At 43.4% G+C, this 19354-nt stretch overlaps 1 protein-coding gene across 6 annotated transcripts in view; it reads left to right on the top strand.

Moving 5' to 3' along the window:
• Positions 1-19354, top strand: part of ZBTB20 (zinc finger and BTB domain containing 20) — a 4633203-nt gene that overhangs the window by 3583329 nt on the left and 1030520 nt on the right. The window lies entirely within an intron of this gene.

Genomic DNA, 19354 nt, shown 5'->3' with positions numbered 1-19354 from the left:
CTAAATTGATGTAGGATTTTTCTTGTGTTGTGTTTTCACTTTATTATTGTTTGAAGTGCTGCATAAATAATTAGCATATTCCCTCTAAGTTAAGCCTGACTGCTCTGTGCCAAGCTACTCAAAAGTTGAGCAGAGGTTAATTTAGGGATTGCTTGTGACTTTTGCCTGACAAGGATTGTGGTTTCTGCTTGAGCAGGGTTTTACCCCCCAACCAGCCGCCCAATTTCCAACAATAGAGCTCTGCTTTACAATCTGCTACACGCTGGCCAGGAAGCAACCACGTGAGGACTTGCATGCTCATTCTACCAGACCTAAGGCTGAGACCACTGCATTATCTTGCATAGTGGACTTCTCTGCACACCTTTATCAGGCACTACTTCCTGGACAGTCAGGCCTGTTGTGGCGGGCACTTTGCCTGTTTGCTCCACCAGGACTTTCTAGGCTAAATCTGTTCACAAACCCACCTCTGGACAGGTATTGCTTGGGTAACTTTTCAAAGGTGCATCTAGAAGTCCCTCCTGTCCTCCTCGCTCTGCGAATAAATTTCTCCATGTAGGGTAAGCCTTATGAGGTCCTTAGTGTCTGCACACTGGTACATCAACAACCTTCCTGGCTCTGTGCTTCTGTTATGCAGAGGTTACAAAAAGTACCTGATAATAGCGTGCTGGGGCCATGCCTATACGTATAGGCACCGCGCACGTCACTTCTGGTTCAACGTAGAGCCAAAAGGTACCACTTACCGGCACACGGAGGTACTGCCCTACAAGTTTCTGGATGGAATCTGCAGCTAGATAGTCTACCAGATAAGGAGTTATCGAAAGTAAGTAACTTATTCTTTATGTCACCTGTTTGAATTGCTTCCCACAACATCTAAAATGGGAATACAATTGGAATATTTATACACAGTTTGTACAAATGGAAAGGATGGTGCCCTTATAAACCTTTCCTAATAGAAAATTAGATAAGCGGGGAAGATTCACATGTATCAGTCTTAAAAGAGTGCTCTCATAGTGCTACTTCCCATGCTCATGCTTTTGTGAATGAGTTCCATAATTTAAATGGTGGACGAAAAAACAGTATTTTACTGAAGAAATGTATAATTTAAAAAACACAAGGATGTATATTTCAACTGACACTGTTGATATGCCTCTGAACGTTTGATTTTCTCCATAGCTTTGAAAATAAAATGTGTCTAATCACATAACATTCATCGCGTTTAACTCAGCCATTACATTATGTTCTCAACCAAGGCAGTTATTTTATGAATTAATCTTTGACCTGCGGCTACAATGAGTATACTACAGCCAAACATGAATTTGTCATTGTGCTTTAGTGTTTTCCTTGACTGGATAAGCACTGTTGAAGGCGCAATTGCATTGTTAGAAGAACATTATAGTGAAAACAGTACTGGTGTTCAAATGGCAGACAACTATGGTTATCCTATTTTTTCATTGTCCAATAGCTTGTGCCCAAAAAGACCAGTATTCACCCATCAAGAGAGTCCTGCAGTATGCATTGGGTCTGTGACTACTGCGTTTAGGAGTCTCGATGAGATGCAATGGCATTGGGAGGTCACCTGTATATATGGGTTGTACCTTACAATTGCTGTTGTAGGGTTTTAGAGATGGTGCCCCAAAGATGAAGGTCATGTGATAATGAGAGGTAAACCCTCCCTCCCCCAACCAGTTGTTCGGTGGCACTGTTGTCATCATAGGACCGTGTTTAGTTTTTTTTTCTGAGGTGGGGGTAACCTGATATTGCTGCAGTGGCAGTCTCGCATACATTTGGGGCCAGATGTAGGTAGATTCCAATTTGCGACTTGCAAATTGCGAGTCAGAGCGACTCGCAATTTGCGAATCGCAAATTGGAATGTAGGATGGTGTCCCTGACACCATCTGCGGCTCGAAGGGGGTCGCAAAGGCCCACCTTATTAATATTCATGAGGCGAGTGGCGGCATTCACAGGGATGGTGGCCTGATGCGGACAGCAGACCATCATGTCTGTGACTGCTTTTTAATAAAGCAAGTTTTTTTTTTTTTGTAATGCGGCTTCTTTTCCTTAAAGGAAAACAAGATGCATTACAAAAACGAAAAATGAAACGTTTTCGTTTCATTTTTTCAGAGCAGGCAGTGGTCCATAGGACCACTGCCTGCTCTGAAAAAATGTTTGCAGTTCCATTCACAAAGAGGAAGGGGTCCCATGGGGACCCCTTCCCTTTTGCGAATGGGTTACCACCAATTTCAAATGGGTGCAAACTGCGATTGGTTTGCGACTGCGTTTGTGGTCACAAAGCAATCTGGCATTGCACTGCGACTCGCAATTAGGAAGGGGACTCCCCTTCCTAATTGCGACTCGCAAACCCGTTTTGCGATTCGGTAACCAGGTTACCGATTCGCAAAACGGGTTTTGTGCATTGCAAAGTGCAGACTGCTAGCTGAAATGCAAACCAGTAGGATTCATTATGGGGCAAACGTAGGCCATCACTGTCAGTTGTGGCATAAAATGTTTTCATTTTTAGGCAAGGTCTTCTCCCACCCTTTTGTACCCGTCATTAATTTAGGCAACTCATGAAGCATAGAGGCCGGGATACAAATGGATAGTAGAGCAAAGATATAGTTCAGGTGGTGCAACATTTTATCCTCAGTTATGCGGTTGAGACCTCTATGTACATTTATCCTGTAAGTAATTGGGTTAATTGTTGAGAGGGGTGGAAACTCCACTCAGGCAACAACCACAATCCTTCTCTGTGAGAAGCACAAAAGTCATTAAATTAACCTGTGCTTAACCCTCTCAAAGCTTAGCACAGAGCAGTCAAGCTTAACTTATCAGGTAATGTGTTAAGTATTTATGCAGCACACAACCCGTAATAAAGTGAAAACACAACTCAAAAAAATCCCACATTAATTTAGGGACATAGAAAAATGTTATAAAATAAAATGATACCAGAACAACAAACATCCAGTAAGTAAAACTGGTGAAATTCAATTTTAAAGTTTTAAGTAAATATAGCGTCTAAAAGTGCCACTTTCGGTGATTTGGTTGTGCTAAACTGGATTAGAGTCACAAGTTCAGGCCAACAGCGAAGGAGCGCAGGTCAGACACAGGGACCAGGTGAGCCCTGATGAAAAAGTTACCGTCTCAAAGTACAGCGCAAAGAGTTCCATTTGCGGTGGAGGTGGCAATTAGGTGCAGGGAGAGAGTTGTGTATGGTTGTCGCTGTAGGGCGAAGAGCAGGTGGGATGGCACGGGCAGTCGCTGTAGCTAAAAAGAGCTGGTCAAAGGTAGTGGATGGTCGTTGCTGGAGCTCAAAGTTGACAGTCACAGAGGACTGTCATTGTTCTAGCGCTAATTGCAGATCTCGCATTGCCAGTCGCTGTAGCGGGACGAGCAGGTCTTCACCAGAACTTCATGTTGGAGGTCAACGCAGGTGACAGAACCTCGGTGCAAAGGCGGTCTGTTCGAGTGTGGACATTCATGGTCACGAAGAGCCTGAACTTTGAAGTTTCACCTTTTTTTCTTGTCAGGAGCTCGGTTTGATGCTAAAAAAAGGGTCCATGATCTTGGGGGGTCACCACTTGGGAATCAGGAACTCACTCCAGGAAAGAAAAGCCAGCGGGGCTCAGGCAAATCCAGGTGCAGCAGTTTAGCTGGGCAGATCCCGGGAGCCTCTTCAGCTTATTGTGTCCCTGTAGCTCAAACAGGAGGACATCCAACTGACCCTTGGAGTCACTCAGGTTAGCCTGGGATGAAGGTAAGCAGGTCCAGTCTTCTTTCTCAGACAGCAAAGGAGTCCTCAAGCAGCAGGGCAGCTCTTCTTTTGCAATGTCCACAGGTCCAGGAGTGTTCTGATGAGTGGCTCTAGAGGTCCACTATTTATACCCAGTGACAGTCTTTGTGTGTGGGGCAACACCCTGCCCTCCCCCATTTGGTTCTGGGTAGTTCTTCCCTTTCCCTGCTCCAAGAAGTCTGTGGTGATAAAATTCTTGTGTTATGTTCCTTCACGTATGCTGGAGGCAAAGCCTTTTGAAATATCAGGGGGGCTGGAAACAGCTCCTCCCAGTCATCCTTCCAGGATGCCCAGCCAATCACAGTCGTGATCGAGGACACTGGCATAAGGCACAAATGGCTAGGACAAGAAAATGACAGATTTCATAAAGTGTTGTTTTCAGAATCATGACTTAAAATTCAAGTTTACCATTAGAGAGAATTTTAAATTAGAATTCATTTGAGTATAAACAGTATGTTTCTGCCTGCTCCCAATCTAAAGTTTTCACTTATTAAGTAATAAGGTAACCCAGTGTTAGTCAATGGGAGAGATAGGCCTTACACCAGAGAAAAACAACTTCAGGAGCTTTTCGCTGCCAGTACATGTAAAATTTGAGTAGATGTCCTACTTTTTAGATACAATGGACCTGGCCCTTTAGGGTCTACCTTAGTGGTGACATATATGCATTAAAAAGGAAAGTTTAGGCCTGGCAGAAGGTTTATTTTGCCAGGTCATTTTCACAGTTTAAAGCTGCACTACATGCTGATTTAAAAGGCTACTTTAGTGGGTGGCACCGTAAGTGGTGCAGGCCCATTAGTAGCATTTAATTTACAGGCCTTGGGAACAAGTAGTACCATTTACTAGAAACTTACAAGTAAAGTGAACATGCCAATTAAGTACCATGTGTTAAGGAGAGAGCACAAGCACTTTAGCCAAGGTTAGCAGTGATAATGTGCACTGAGTCCTACTGCCTACAAAAACAAGTTCAGAAATCAGGTGAGGTGAAGGCAAACGGTTTGGGGGAATGCCATCCCAAGGATGTCAGGTCCAAAAAATTCCTAGATTTGTCAGATTGGATGTTTGTTTTCCATTTGAAATAGTATCCTCCTATTTATGCAAGCATTCTGTGTCTGATGAGTTGTTAGTGCCTCTCATTTTTCCCAATTAAATTTATTCCCCAAGAATTTAGAGAAGTGGAGAATTGTTTGAATAAGGATTTTTGTGATTTTTTTCATCTGGGGTAAAATAACCAATATATTACCCACATAGAGGAGGGCCTTATGTTCTCTTGCTGGTGTCATAATCCCTTCAATGTTTCTATTGAGATAACCAACGGTGGGGATAATGGGCATCCCTGCCTGGTCCCTATTTTTTTTTTTAGAAATTTCTTTTGGTGTCCAAATCATTGCAGAATCTGAAACAAGTTGGGCTGTTCCACTCTGTCAAATGTTTTCTCTGTGTCCAACAAGAGCACCACCTACCTTTCCGTTCTTATCATCCTTAACTTACCAGAGAACATAAACAGGCGATCTTAGGCAATGCACGGAGGAGTGATGCAGTACATAGTGCACTTGATCATGATGAACTCGCAATGTTAGGGTTAATTTAAGCTTGTTGGCCAAGATATAGGCCAATATCTTCATATCTATGTTGATTAAAGATATTGGCCTGTAACTGGCACAATCTAGTGGCTCTTTAGCAGGTTTCAAGATTAGAAAGATGTTAGCCGCATTTGCCTCGCTTAAGGGGGTGTCCCTTGTATTTTTCTAGAAATGTGTCATACAGGAGGGTAAGCTATATAAATGTTATAATATTTCGCTGGGTATCCATCACCTGGGGTTTTATTATAGGGAAGATCATCTGTCACCTTGGTGATTTCCTCTTCAGTTCTTTCTTGATCTAGGGATTTTGTTTGATCTCAAGTTAATTTTGGTATTCAAATTTTGACCAGAAAATCCTCTTTTTCTAATATGGTCTGTCATTAAGCAGAATAAGGAAATTCATAATAAGTTCCTGAAGTGCCTAGGATAGCAAGGGGGTGTGAACTACAGATCCCTGCATATTAATTATTGGTGGGATACAATGCTGAGCCTCTTGCTGTCTCAGTTGGGTGGCCAGCAGACACCCTTCTTTCTCTCCTTGCTCATAGTGTTGTTGCTTAAGATGGAATAAGGGTTATTCCACCCTGTAAGTGTATAGCTGGTTATGGTCATACATTTGCCCTGAGTAACCTATGGAGGACTTCTTGGGAGTGGGTACCAATGTAGGTTTGGGTTAGGACTTCCAAACTACTTTCGGCTCACGCAACTGCTTTCTTAGTGAGAGGAGATTGACATATTATTTCCCCACAGAAACTGCGCCTCCCAGACCTTTTGGGTGGAATAATTGTATGCTCTGTTTATTGTAGGTAAATATGGTGGTTTAATTTCATTCTCTATTTGTCTGCCAGTAATCTATAATAATGGGACATATTGAGTCTCTATTGTCCTATTAATTATTTCACTAGTACTATGTCAAGTCAACTCTAAAACATTTCATTATGGTGGGCCCCAGTTTCAAGACATGATTATGTTTGTCTCTCGGCCCAGTAGAGAAGTCGAGGTCAGGAAGTAATGTACTCTGGAGCAGGTTCCATGCACACAGGAGGTGAATGTGCATTCTGACACTTGGGGTTCAGTAATCTCTAAGGGTCACTTATGGTGCAATCTGTCAGAAGAACATTTAGCAGGCCTCTTGTCAGCATGGTGATGAACTGCTGATCAGATTTATCTAGATACAGATCAGGAACTATATTCCAATCATCCTCAATAAGTAATTTTGATAGGCTTGGAATAGTTTTCTTGCCATACCTGTAAATTGACTCTATTTCCCTTCTGGTATGATTTATAGGAGAGTTCCTAGCATCCACTCTATTGAGCGTCTTAGTACGGCACCGTTTTATACCCCAATTCTTCTGAAATTCTGACTTTCTATCTTCTTGAATGATGGCTAAAGTTAGATGGAGTGTGCAGATGTATGTTAAGATGTTTTTTCCTTTTAATGGAGTGGAACAGCCTGTTTACATTGAGTGACAATATTGAGACTTTTTCTGGATTTGCATGTACAGATTTTATGACTTTGGGCCTCATTATGACCTTGGCAGAGGGGATTACTCTGTCCCAAATGTGATGAATATTCCACCCGCCGTATTACAAGTTCCATTATATCATATCGAACTTGTAAAATGGCAGATGGGATACCCGTCACTTTTGGACAGAGTAATCCCCTCCATCAAGGTCATGATCTGGCCCTTTGTCTCTTGTTTCTGAGCCACAAGCCCGACCAGAAAGTGTGACTACCATCTTCACTTTTATTTTTGTTGTGGGATGCAGCATAATGAATGTGCTATTTCTTTTCCTTGTAGGCACTTTGAGAGCTAGTTTCAGGAGGTGCCTGGCTCAAGGTCATCTTGGGCGCCATATTGGAGGGTTCTCCCTTCATTATTTTTATTATATGTGTTTACCTTTCACACTGTTCTTTTAACTTGGGTATATTTCCCAGTATTCTTGCATCAAAGGGGAGCATTTGAGGCCAAGTTGGTGCAGCTGTAACTGGACCCAAGTTTGTTATATAATCTCCTCCCTCCCACCACCACCTGTTTTTTTTCAGCCGGCATGTGGCATCGCTTTTCATCGTTAGCCATGCATCCATGTGTAGTGGGCTTTTTAGACAGGACAGGAGTTCGTCTGCACCGATCTTCATCCAGTCTGGGCCAAGCGCCGGGGCCCATTGTCCTTACAGCTCAGATTTACCACCTAAACGTAGTTTTTACCATGAGGAATTGATCACGTTTAATGTTTCAGGTACATTACAGGCATGTACACCTATGCAGCCTGATCCTTGTGATATAAATACAAACTTGCTTTGTCAGAACTATGCCGTCCTTCCGGTCCTAAGATCTGCTTCGTATTGGACTTGGAGTCGCTATTAAAACCTTTATTAGATACAGCTAGTTGTACTGTTTTAGGAGATATTAATATGTGTTTGGAAGTGATTGACAATAAAGAAACCACTGTAATCATGGCAACTGTGGCTAGTTTGGCTTTACTCAATGTGTCAACACTTCCACCCATTTTACTGGCCACATATTTGACAGCACTTCCTTTAATGATCACTCTTTTAGGTTTATCTCTGCTCTGCCACTCGTTTGCTCGGACCATGAAGAGCTAGATTTTAATCTTAAGGTCAAAGGTCAATATTATTTACCACGAATTCTCTTCATTTAATCAGTCAGTCACATCAGCCTTTTCTGACCCAGAAACTAGTGGAGATGTTAGACCGATTCTTAAGAAATGTACTCATCTCACAGAGCAGCAGGTACAGGACGTTATTTGTACCTCAGATCTGGGGCTCCTTCTGACCCTTGCCCCCTAGGATCTTACAACTTGTTTCTGACATTATCGCCAAACATCTTATTATGGCCTACAATCACAAAAGTGACTCAGGAAACTCTCTTAATATCTGGAAAAAGGACACAGTGATTCCATTGCTAACAAAACAATATCTGAAGCCCTCAAGATGTAAAAAATACTACTGCCCAGTTCCTCTTCTGCATATGCTGACCAAAGTCTTGGAAAAGGCACTTAACTAAGAACTAAAAAGAAACTTGGAAAATCATGACCTTTTTTACTCTTCTTGATTTGGTGTTAGACATGGTCATAGTATGGAATCTGCCTTGGTCACCACTACAGATGACATTAGAATTATATTGGACGGAGTAAGTAAGGCTGTCATTGACTTTTGACATCATTAACCAATATGTACTTGTTCCCCACCTAGTCTAGCTAAGAGTTAAGGATAAGGCTCTTGAATTGCTTAGCTCCATTTTGACAGATAGGTCTCATCAAGAATTTCACTACTGGGCATGGCTAGGTGCCAATGTACTAAGACGCAGGTTACGACGCTCCCGGCCTAACTCCGCCATCCGGCCTAATCTTGCATGCCATTCTCTAGTTTCAACCCACAACAACCTCAGAGATGATAACCATTGTGCTCCCTGAGCCCTGTGACTCATTTGGTGACACTGAGTTGCATTGCAGGGGCCTCCGTGAGGAACCACAAGGCCGCTTCGTCACTCCCTGGACAACACCTGAACGTGTCTACTCTAGAACAGCAAAACAGCACACTTTGAGGCAATGCGGCCCCGGGATCCTATAGGAACATACCTGTCTAACTAATATTTAAGTGAGGAGGATTGACCATCCTCAAGGAGACCAGCAGGGTCCTTCGCTGGTGAGGCGAGGAGCGGAGGAAAGAAGCGACTGCAGTCCCACCTTTGACCGTTTGGCGCCCTAGTGAGGGCAGAGGTACAGCGAGGGGTGACATCTGGTCGTGGGAGTGCCATGCAATTTGGGTGCTGGGCCTCCGCATGGCCCATGCAACCCCGCTCCTCACCTGCTCCTCATAGTGAGGCTGAACTGATAGGAGCAAGGGGGCTGGCACACTGAGCTTTGGTGTTTTCCTGCCACTGCAGGGGCCTACCTTCTCTGGACCACTGGCCTGGATCGTCCTGGGGGCCTAGATGGGGCGAGACACTTATTGGAGCAACTACCATGCCTTACCTGGAACTGTACAGAGGGGGGTCAATAAATCATTCCCAGTGCTAGCTTATTCCCTGATCTGGTCATGAGGGTGAGTAGCTGCACCCTAAAAAGGACTCGGACACATTGAAGCAATAGATGGCGAGATTTCTCTTTAGTTGGTAACACAATGCCCCATCAGCTGTGCACATTTTGTGCCTGCATTGCCTTACGCTAAAAGGGTACAACCAACAGGTCTATCCTGAAAATTCCGACACTTCTAATTATGGACACATGGGCCCTCATTACAACCCTGGCGGTAAATGCCGCCTACCGCCGTGCTGACGGCCGGCAACATACCATGAGCGCGGCGGTAATCCACCACGGGTATTATGACACACACATAGAAATCCACCACTATACAGACACCCGCACAAGTCTGCCAGACCAAAGGTCAGTGATAAACTGGCAATAGCCAAACCCACACCGTTACGCAAACAGGAATACGCCCACAGTATCACGACCCATGAATCACCGGGGCGGTCTTTCAACCGCGGTAAACCATTGGTGGTACACACCGCTGTGCTCAAAATACACACACACTTACAAAACTACACCACATTGGACAATTCAAAATACACACACCTGACACACATACACACACCATACCCACACACCCAATCCAATATAAAACACACACACATTTCCCACAACCTCTTACAGCGAAAAAAAAGAGACCAAGCACAGAGAGACAAGCAAGGAGCACCTACTCAGAGTCACAGACCACCATCACCCATACACCATTCACGCACATCACAGCATAATTCCTAATTTCCCAAAGCCCAAATCGAAGGGTCCACCCATTTCCCCAAGATTCCCACATTGCTGTCTGCAGCCCAAAAAACTAGAGTGATCTGGGCTTTCTAACACTGCTCACAATTTGCAGACATCTGGTGCCATAGACAGTGTCCCTGTCTGCTATGAATGCCCCAAATAAGCCTCTCTCCTGGAATGTAGCAGGCCTGGCTTCTAAACTGCCAAATTTAGGGGCAGATTTATGAAAAGTGGCGCTGTACCTGGTGCAGCTCCACTTTTGGTGCGCCCCTTAGTGCTCTCCTAACGCCACCATGTGTTCGCTGTATTTAAAATTCAGCGCACCATGGCGGTAGTAAGGGGGACCATTGTCATCATTTTTTACAGTAGTCTGGTGCTTTGCAGGATTAGCGTAAAAAAGTATGACGGTAATCCTGCAAAGGACCAAGTGGCCCATTGTACACAATGGGACCACCTTTTTAGTTGGGCCTTGGCTGCTCATCCACACTACCCCTAGATAACATGGCTGCTAGACACTGACTACATTTCACTAATAAGGGCTAAATGGACCTGGTATAAGGTGTAAGTAGCTTAGGTACCCACTACAAACCAGGCCAGCCTTCTACAGCAATTGGACAGCCCTGTAGCATTAGCAGACATGAAGACACAGGCTTTGCAGCTGGTCCTTTATTGACTGCTGTGCGAATTTAGGATTTTGACCCTCTAGAGATTACAGCGCAGGAATTGTTACAAACCATTTGGGGGGATTGTCCAAAACAAAGCCCCTGGCCTGTTCTTGAATGAGGCAGACATTTGGAGGGTCTACTCCTCAGTGGTATTTAAAGCCATTATGAAAGGGGTCCTACTCCATCTACGTGGGCAGGGTCTGAAATCATCCCTAATTAATTAAAAAGGCTCTGGTGACTCACTCACTAATTATAGGCCAATAAGCCTTATTGACAGTGTGCAAAGGTAATCATGGGCAGACTGCAAGAATGGATGTCCATAAATGTCACTTTAACCACCCTGCAGGCAAGGGTTTAGAGAGTCTGCCAGCACTATAGATCAAGTGTTTCACCTACAAATGCTGTACTGGAAAATTGTCACCTTGGGAAGAGGCCAACTATATGTCTTTGTAAACCTCCGCTCCTCTTTTGATTTAGTCCTTAGACAGACCTTGTGGAAGGTCGTAGCTGAGATCGGGTGCCAGACTACCTGTTAGACATTATATTGCACACTGATAACTACTTGCAAGTGAGATGTGGCACCGCAGGCAAATTGACTGAGCACTTTCAAGTGACCAGAGGAGTTAGACGGGTGTCCTTGCTCCAACACCATTCTCTTTATATATTAATGGCCTTGTTGATTACTTAGAACTGTGTGACAGTGATGCACCCAGGATGGCAAACTGGAGAGTTCCTGCTTTCACATTCGCGGATGATAATTTACTCCTCTTTAAATCTCCAATGGGCCTTCAGAGACTGTTGAACTGTTTCAGAGTTTCTGTAAAGAGAGGGCTTTAGAGATCAACGTGAGCAAGACAAAGTTTATGGTTCTGAAACCAGGGCACTCAACTAGGGCAAACCCTAGGCCAGCAGGGATTCCCCTCAAGCGTGTTTGCACCTTTGATTACTTGGGCATAACGCTGACAGAACATGTGGCGTGGAACACACGTATTATGCAGCGTAGGCTCAAGTTGGAACAGATGATGGGAGGAAACATTAAGATGCTACTAAGCTCCCATTTTCGCCCAATACAGCTTGCTTTACAACTTTACGATCACCAAGCCTTGGGTACAGCATGCTTTGGAGAAGAGCTTTGGGGCCACCTTCACAGTGGCGGAAAAACGCTTTATGCGTCAGTTGATTGGACTTCCCATAAATACTTCCCTTCTCCTGCTGGATCTAGGGATGAGACCATTACCTGACAAAATAGGGTTGGGTCCTCTACTTTATTGGAGGAGAACTTGACTTACCCCAGAGCTCTCTTCCTATCACAGAGGCCTTGAGGAAATTGTCTCCATCACTAGCTTGACCAAGATTCCGTGGATAAGGTATGTCAAAGCCACTTTGTTGGAATTAAGGCTTGGTAGACTGTGGAGCTCCCCGGCACAGCAAGGGCTGTTACCAAGTCCCTATTCAAATCAGCGTTTTAGCAAAATAAAAACGTCATTCTGTATACCCAGCCGAGTTGTGGCCCCTTGACAGTAGCCTTTTTTATCAGTTAAGGACCCATATAGGATGGAGGATTTCATAGATGAGAAAGGAATACCTCTAGCTATGCGGGTGTATTTACAATTCCAACATAGAACCCTGCCCCTTGGTTCTTACACAGCAAAGTGGGTACTACTCAGGAAAGACTATGCTGACCACTGTCCAATGTGTGGTGACCCTAAAGAAACTGTTGAACACGTACTCTTATTTTGTGCATCGTATATTGTTTGTAGGAGGAGATAGATCATTCCTTTGTGCTGGAGCCTGGAGTTTAAAGTGGCCTATAGGATACCGAGACACAATACTAGTCACATAATTGGTTTCTCCATAAGCAGATATTTGCTGGGAATGTGGTGATTAAGGCAAACGATGCAGGCTGCTCCCAGACTAACAGCCAGGGGTGATCAAATAACGCACAAAGTCCTAAACATCAAACTTCATTGAATGGTGAGAGTGCTGCACGAACCCCGCCGAGTTCTGCCCGCCCCCCCCACACTACACTGTTGAATGCTCACTACTAATTCTCTCATAGGGTTTTCCTGTCTGAATAGTAAGAATGTACTGATTACGCATGTTGTTGGCACCTTTGATGTGCTGTGTGTTTAATTGTGTGTCTTTGATGGTTTTTTGTATAAAATGCTCTTCTTTTAGGGGCGAGCACAAAGCGCTCTGTCCCCAGCTGTAATCACTCTTTGGGCTTCTAACCACACCCATGTCACGTCAGTCTCCTTCATTGGTTCGGAGGCTTGCCTTTTGAAATCCACTTGATTTCATTAATAAAAGGCATGCATACGCCATGCCTTTTCCCGTGTTTAGCCCTCCTCGAGCACACGGACCAACTACTGAAAACATACGAGGCTCGATGTTTTCCGTCTGGTTTCTGGACTACTTTTTCTCTTTATTTCACAGCCTGATCCAGCTGGGCAGTAGCCCAGCAGTTTGCCTGACATCGATCTTGTTACATAGGTAATTGCACTTTTGCCAGTTACATAAATAATTGCACTTTTGTGATAGGTTTCACTAGAGCGAGCTTTGCGCTGATGGCGGCCGTCAGCTCGCTTAAGTGAAACTTTTACTTTTCAGTTTATATGGCAAGAAAAGTCTGGTTAGTTATGTGAAACTGTTTTACTTTAAATTTTCAATCTATGTGGCAAGAAAAGTCCGGTTAGGAGTTTACAATGCTAGTAGCTCTAACTCGAGCAAACGTGAGACCCATTGCATTGCAAATGCTTGTTAAGCTGGCTGAAAGTATGCTCTGTTTTTTTTATTGTTAAGGTCCAGGAGCTAAACCTCGTGATTATCTGCCTAACTTCTCTTAAATGAATGTGAACTTCTGCTGACCATCTTTTCTTGTTTTATTTGTTCTATATTATGTTTTTACTGTGCTTTATGGCCATGTGCCGACATAAAGCTTTTTGAAAATGAATTTGAACAAACGTTTACTTTTCATTCTTCAATAGTTCATCACTTCTAGTGGGACGTGAAGATCCTCACCCCATTTATGTGATTCTGTTTTTTACTTCTCTTGAAGCTGTTTTTTACTTTTGGCTCCTATAAAAGAGTTTGGCTTGTGAGTTGAATGACTTAATAGAAATGCATCGGGGTTTCACATGCCAACTTGGCACCAAGGATCTAAATAACATTACACAAACGCTGCTTGGATCTGACTAGTGGAGGCAGGACATGGTGTAATTGTGTGAACCCCTGTGAGTACCGGGAAGAGTGAGGTAACTGCAGAGTCTGAAGAACAGAAGCGAAGATAGTTAAAATCTTTTTCATGCAGCATAAGGGCAAATCGTTGTTTCATTTGTCTTATGTGTGAGTTTCCGAGAACATTGGCAAACATGATGCGGGTATGCTCAGAGTTAGATCAGTGATGCAAGAGCTTAATCATACTAAACGGTACTTTCGCATCGTTGTAATAATTTCGATAGTGATTGTGGCATTAGCGTACGAATATTGAGTAAAAAAGTAATATCATTATTTATTAGAACGTAATTTTGCTATTTTTCAGAGCCAGTATGTTTCAGCGGTTTACATCACCAAACTCAGGAATACTATCGGCATCTGTCTTGCAGTTTTCATGTTATAAAGTGGTGCTTTCTGTTTACTAGCACTCGAGAATTTTGCAAAAGGTTCCTAGAAGCACAAGCTCTATCTATCCTGTAAATGACACATGGTTTGGACATTTCCACTACTTTTGATAGTCAAACAGTAATCCCTATGAACCTTAGCGGGCTAAGCTTTTGTGCTGGTGAATCCGATGATGCAAAGATTTCCTGTATTCCTGACATGATAACGGGTGTTGTGTTAATGCCGAGCTAGTGTGTGCTTTTTGCCAGTTTGTAAAGCCCTGACTGAACAGCAAGCTTTTAGTCTAACCGAGTATAAAGAACAGAGTTCCAAGGTGGACATAGGTTGAGATAGTCAGTGCCCTACTTGTGCCCAGGTTTCTACAAAATCGGGTATTGTTGCAGAACATTGCACAAAGCATGTCGTTTCCTTGCTGTACGATTACATTTAGAGCTGATGCAAAGGAAATTGTCACAATAAAATACAAATTGTATCAAAGTTATGTTAATATGTTGCATGCATAGACAAAGTAGACGTTCTCTTTCCATTTAATGACTTTAAACGAGGACACAACTACATAGTTAGCAGGTCACTTAGCCTGTGAGACTTGAATCTGTCTTCACACAGAGCTTGGCCTACAAGTGGATTCTAATGGCAGTGTACAGAACACCAACCATTGCTGTAACCAAATTAGGCATGAGAGGCCTATGTGTATTTCACAGCTCTAGATTCACGCCTGGGTATGAAGCGGATGCTTTAACAGCACCCACGGTATACAGCCAGGCGTGCCCTGCCCCTTTCTCGGTCACTGTAGAACAATCTAACACAAGGAGGTACATGCATGCGCACGGTGCACAATTTAGAGATTATTTATGGAAATAAGCACCTCCTCATCTATAAGGAGAATCTCAAAGAACATCTATACCGTGTGTGCTGATTGATGTGTTACTTGGCCGGATGAGAATCCCTATAAAGCTCACTCATCCACCGAGGGTATCACTGTGCTGGACAGTAGAACAACTTGAGATGACTGTCCTCCCGTTCAGGGAAACAGAAAGCACACATAAACCTAATGTAACAATTCATACAAACATATTTAGCTATACATCAGTTTATTTCCCATGGAAAGACGAAGGAAAGGACATAAATGGTGGCCAGGAAATGGAAGAGGGAGAAATATTAGGAGGGTTGGGGGATGAGGGGGTGGTGTAAAAGGAAGTTGAGAGTTAAAAAAATGAGAGCCGAGAAGTTATTGAGAGGGGAGGAGAGGAAGTAGAGAGGATAGCTTATAAAGAAGAATAGGTCAAGTTGTGCGAGCGGTGAGAAAGAGTGGTATTGATGACAGTGAGAAGGTAAATCTAGGCGTAGGCAAGATGTAACTTTAACACCGTTTTCACGTTTTCAAAACTGAAAGATTCTAAACATCCCAAATGTTCCAAGTGCAAGAGCAGCACCAGATAAAGCTTGATTTACAGGTTTTTGGATTCTCATCTTCTTTGTTTACAAATTAGGGTTTTGCAGACTGTTAGACCTGGCATTCTTGGCGTGGTTTCCCCTAACTTGTGGCCTTCAGATGACCAGTTTTTACTGACTCCGTTTTTGCTGGTCTTGTAATTCTGCTTACTTTACCACTGCTAACCAGTGGTAATGTACTTGCGCACTCTCCCTAGAACATGATACCATTAGCATGTCTCCAGCTGGCAGATTTAATTTACTTACTTTACCTTACAATATGTGCCTTGAGTCTGTAAATTAAATGGTTTCAGAGGGCCTGCAGCACTGATTGTGCCAACCACTTAAGTATACTTTTAAACATGCCTCAGGTCTTCCATTGCAGAGCCTTTGTGTGCAGTTTTAAACTGCCATGTCGACCTGGCAAAATAAACCTTTGCCAGGCCCAAACCTTCCTTTCTGATACATATATGTCACTCCTAGGGTAGGCCTTAGACAGCCCCAAGAGCAGGGTGCAGTGCATTTAAAAAGTTGAACATGTACTTTTAAGTTTTACATGTCCCAGTTGTGAAAACCTTTAAATTTGGTTTTCACTACTTCAAGGTCTATCTCTCCCATAGGATAACTTGGAGTTACCTTATTACATGTTGTAAGTGTACTTTCCAAATGAGAAGAGATAATTCTTCCCTAGTTTTGTGTCTCTAAAATCACAATTTAAAACCTTAACTTATGGTGAAGTCGGATTTTAAATTGCAATTCTGAAAATGTCACTTTTAGAAAGATGGCATTGTCTTGCCTTAGCCATTTGGTGCCTGCAGCCTGTCTCTTATCACTTGTCTGGAATGGGTGACAGTTGGGCTTTGTGTATTCCCCTAGACAGCCACACACAATGGGAGCTTAGGTGTGGCTTGATTGACCCTGATGGCCCATCCTGGGCAGTATGGGAGAGAGGAGCTGGTACAGCCAGATTTACACCTCAGTAGGCCGTGTCCTGTCTACACACTGGGCTGCATACCCATCTGTAGTGAGTTTGGAGCCAAGGCAGGAAGGGCAGGCCATCTGTGCGCTTCGAAGACATATCTGTGAAGTCTCCCTCACATCAAAGACACCAGTGGGTATAAGAACTGGACTTCAGACACCACCACTTCAGTACACTTTCGGACCTGTGGATACTCTGCCATGAAGAAGGACTGCTGTGCTGCTGAATGACTGCCACTCTGCTGTACTCCTGCTTTGCTGTGCTGTCCTGTTGTCTGCTGCCCTCTTGCCTGAGAGTGAGAAGGACTGGAACTTCATCTCTCCAACCCAGAATCCCGAGTGACTCCAAGGGCTAGGTGGCTGCCTCCTGATCTAAAGTCACAGGGACATAAACAACTTCCAACCTCTCTGCTTTTGCACATGGATTCTGCCATCTCTGAGTCTGCCCTGCCAAGTGGTGCCATCCCAGTTCTGGATCCTTGGAAGTGAGTCTAAGATGTTTGCTCCAGCGGAACCGACACATCCTCTGCAGTGGAAGCAGAACTGACACATTGCTGCTGCTGCTGCATGGAGCAGAACAAACACAACAGGCTCATATCGGTGCTGCACCCCGCATCTTGGAACCAACAAATCGTTTCGGAACCCCTAGTGCATGATGCTTTCCCTGGCGCAAGCTCCTTGCATCTCCCGTCAAAGGCAGCGCCACAATGACTCCGTACCTCCACATCGCAGCTTTAGTGCTCATCTGAAATAACGCATCATCTGGACTGCGCCACATGTCCTCGACACGGGCCTTCTGATCAAAAGCCCCATCAACAGGATCCTCGACATCAATGTATCAGGATCTCGCTCTGCAGTCTTGCTGCATCTCAGAACCTGCGCATTGCCTTGGCTGCGCGACACATCTTTGTTTTGAATCCATGCAACGCTCCACAACCAAGACTCAGGGTACTTTTGTTCAGCCGGCCTAACTGGGTCCCTGTAGCTGGCCTACCCTCCATTGTGGTCAGCCTGAACTTTTGACCTTGTCCTGCTCTCGTGCCACCAGATATCCCCGGTTGGTGTTTTTTGCTTTTAAGTGCCATTTTACAATTTATGCTATAAAAATTTCTACTTATTGGATTTTTGTCGTTTTGGTCTAATTTTATTTATTAAATTAATTTCTACTTTTCTAACCTGGTGTGGGTTTTTTTGTGTGGTGTATTCACTGTTTTACTGTTTGAAGTTTTGCACAAATACTTTACACATTGCCTTGAAGTTAAGCCTGCCTGCTCTGTGCCAAGCTACCAAAGGGTGCGCACAGGTTAATTTAGAGTTTGCCTCTACTTTACCTTGACCAGATTTGTAGTTGCTGCTTGACCAGGGCTCACACCCCATCAACCAAAAAAACTGTATCTCACACAGACTTACGGATTTCATTTTGTCCTGGGTATCATAAATGTGATCTGAAGGTATCTTGGTCACTACAGATGTAATGTTTTATAGAGGGTACAGTCTATCTTAAATTGATAGGAGGCCACTGCATCTCTCTGAGCACAGGATAGATGTGGTCATATTTTCATGTACCTGACACAAGCATTTGAGTGGAGTGAGGAATGTGGGGTACCCAGCAAAAGAGTATTTCAGTAGTTAATTCTGACATCTTGCATTTGACCAACAAGTCAACCTTCACTGGTACGGAGAAAGAAATTCGATGAATTTCTTGATCAAATGCAGCAGGCCATTGACTTTGGCTGGAAAATGGAACATCATTGCTGCCTTTGATAGATTTTATTCCAAATACAGTCTCCAAGATTTGACTTGTTGTATGGGGATGGTGAAAGGCTGGCATTATACAGCCCTACTAGCTAATCCGGTTTGTCGTTCAAGTCTTGTGGGCAGTGAATCAAGGTTAATTGTTTTCTTTTTTAACAAATCCAGTTTCAGGAGATTAGAAGACATCCAGTTCTGGGGTTCTGTGATGCAAGTTTTCACATGCATAATGTCCTGAGTATAAAAGATCTTTAAGTCTTTAAGTAGATATGCATGTCATCTCATCTGCATATTGGTGGATGGCCACAGCTGCCACTTCGATCACAAATCTTTTCTCCACTTATTTAGTATAAATAAAAAGAGCCACACTATAAATATGTGCCAGTAGTCTGCATAAGCTCAGGACTACCAGGCTGAAGAAGAACAACCCCAACCTATTAAAAATACATAACTCATACTAGGTTCGCAATAGAAAATCAAAATGTTGATGCAGAGTTCTAAATTTTCATTCAGTTTCGCAGTGAGTCTCAAAATATAATTAAACGTATCCCCTATGCACATTTTTAAAGCTAAAAAATATTTTAAATATTTTAAAATACCAAAATATCAATATGTTCACATAAATTGTAGCTCAACAAGTTACATAAATAGGACAGTTTCCTACAAAGGTTACAGTTGACATTTGCAACAGCCAACAAGTGTTTCACGGTACTCGTACCGTTTTTTTCCAGGTTAGTTGTAACATTTGA

This window comes from Pleurodeles waltl, chromosome 8 (assembly GCF_031143425.1).
Source record: "Pleurodeles waltl isolate 20211129_DDA chromosome 8, aPleWal1.hap1.20221129, whole genome shotgun sequence".
Classification (NCBI taxonomy): Eukaryota; Metazoa; Chordata; class Amphibia; order Caudata; family Salamandridae; genus Pleurodeles; species Pleurodeles waltl.
This window is presented reverse-complemented; position numbering and strand designations above follow the sequence as displayed.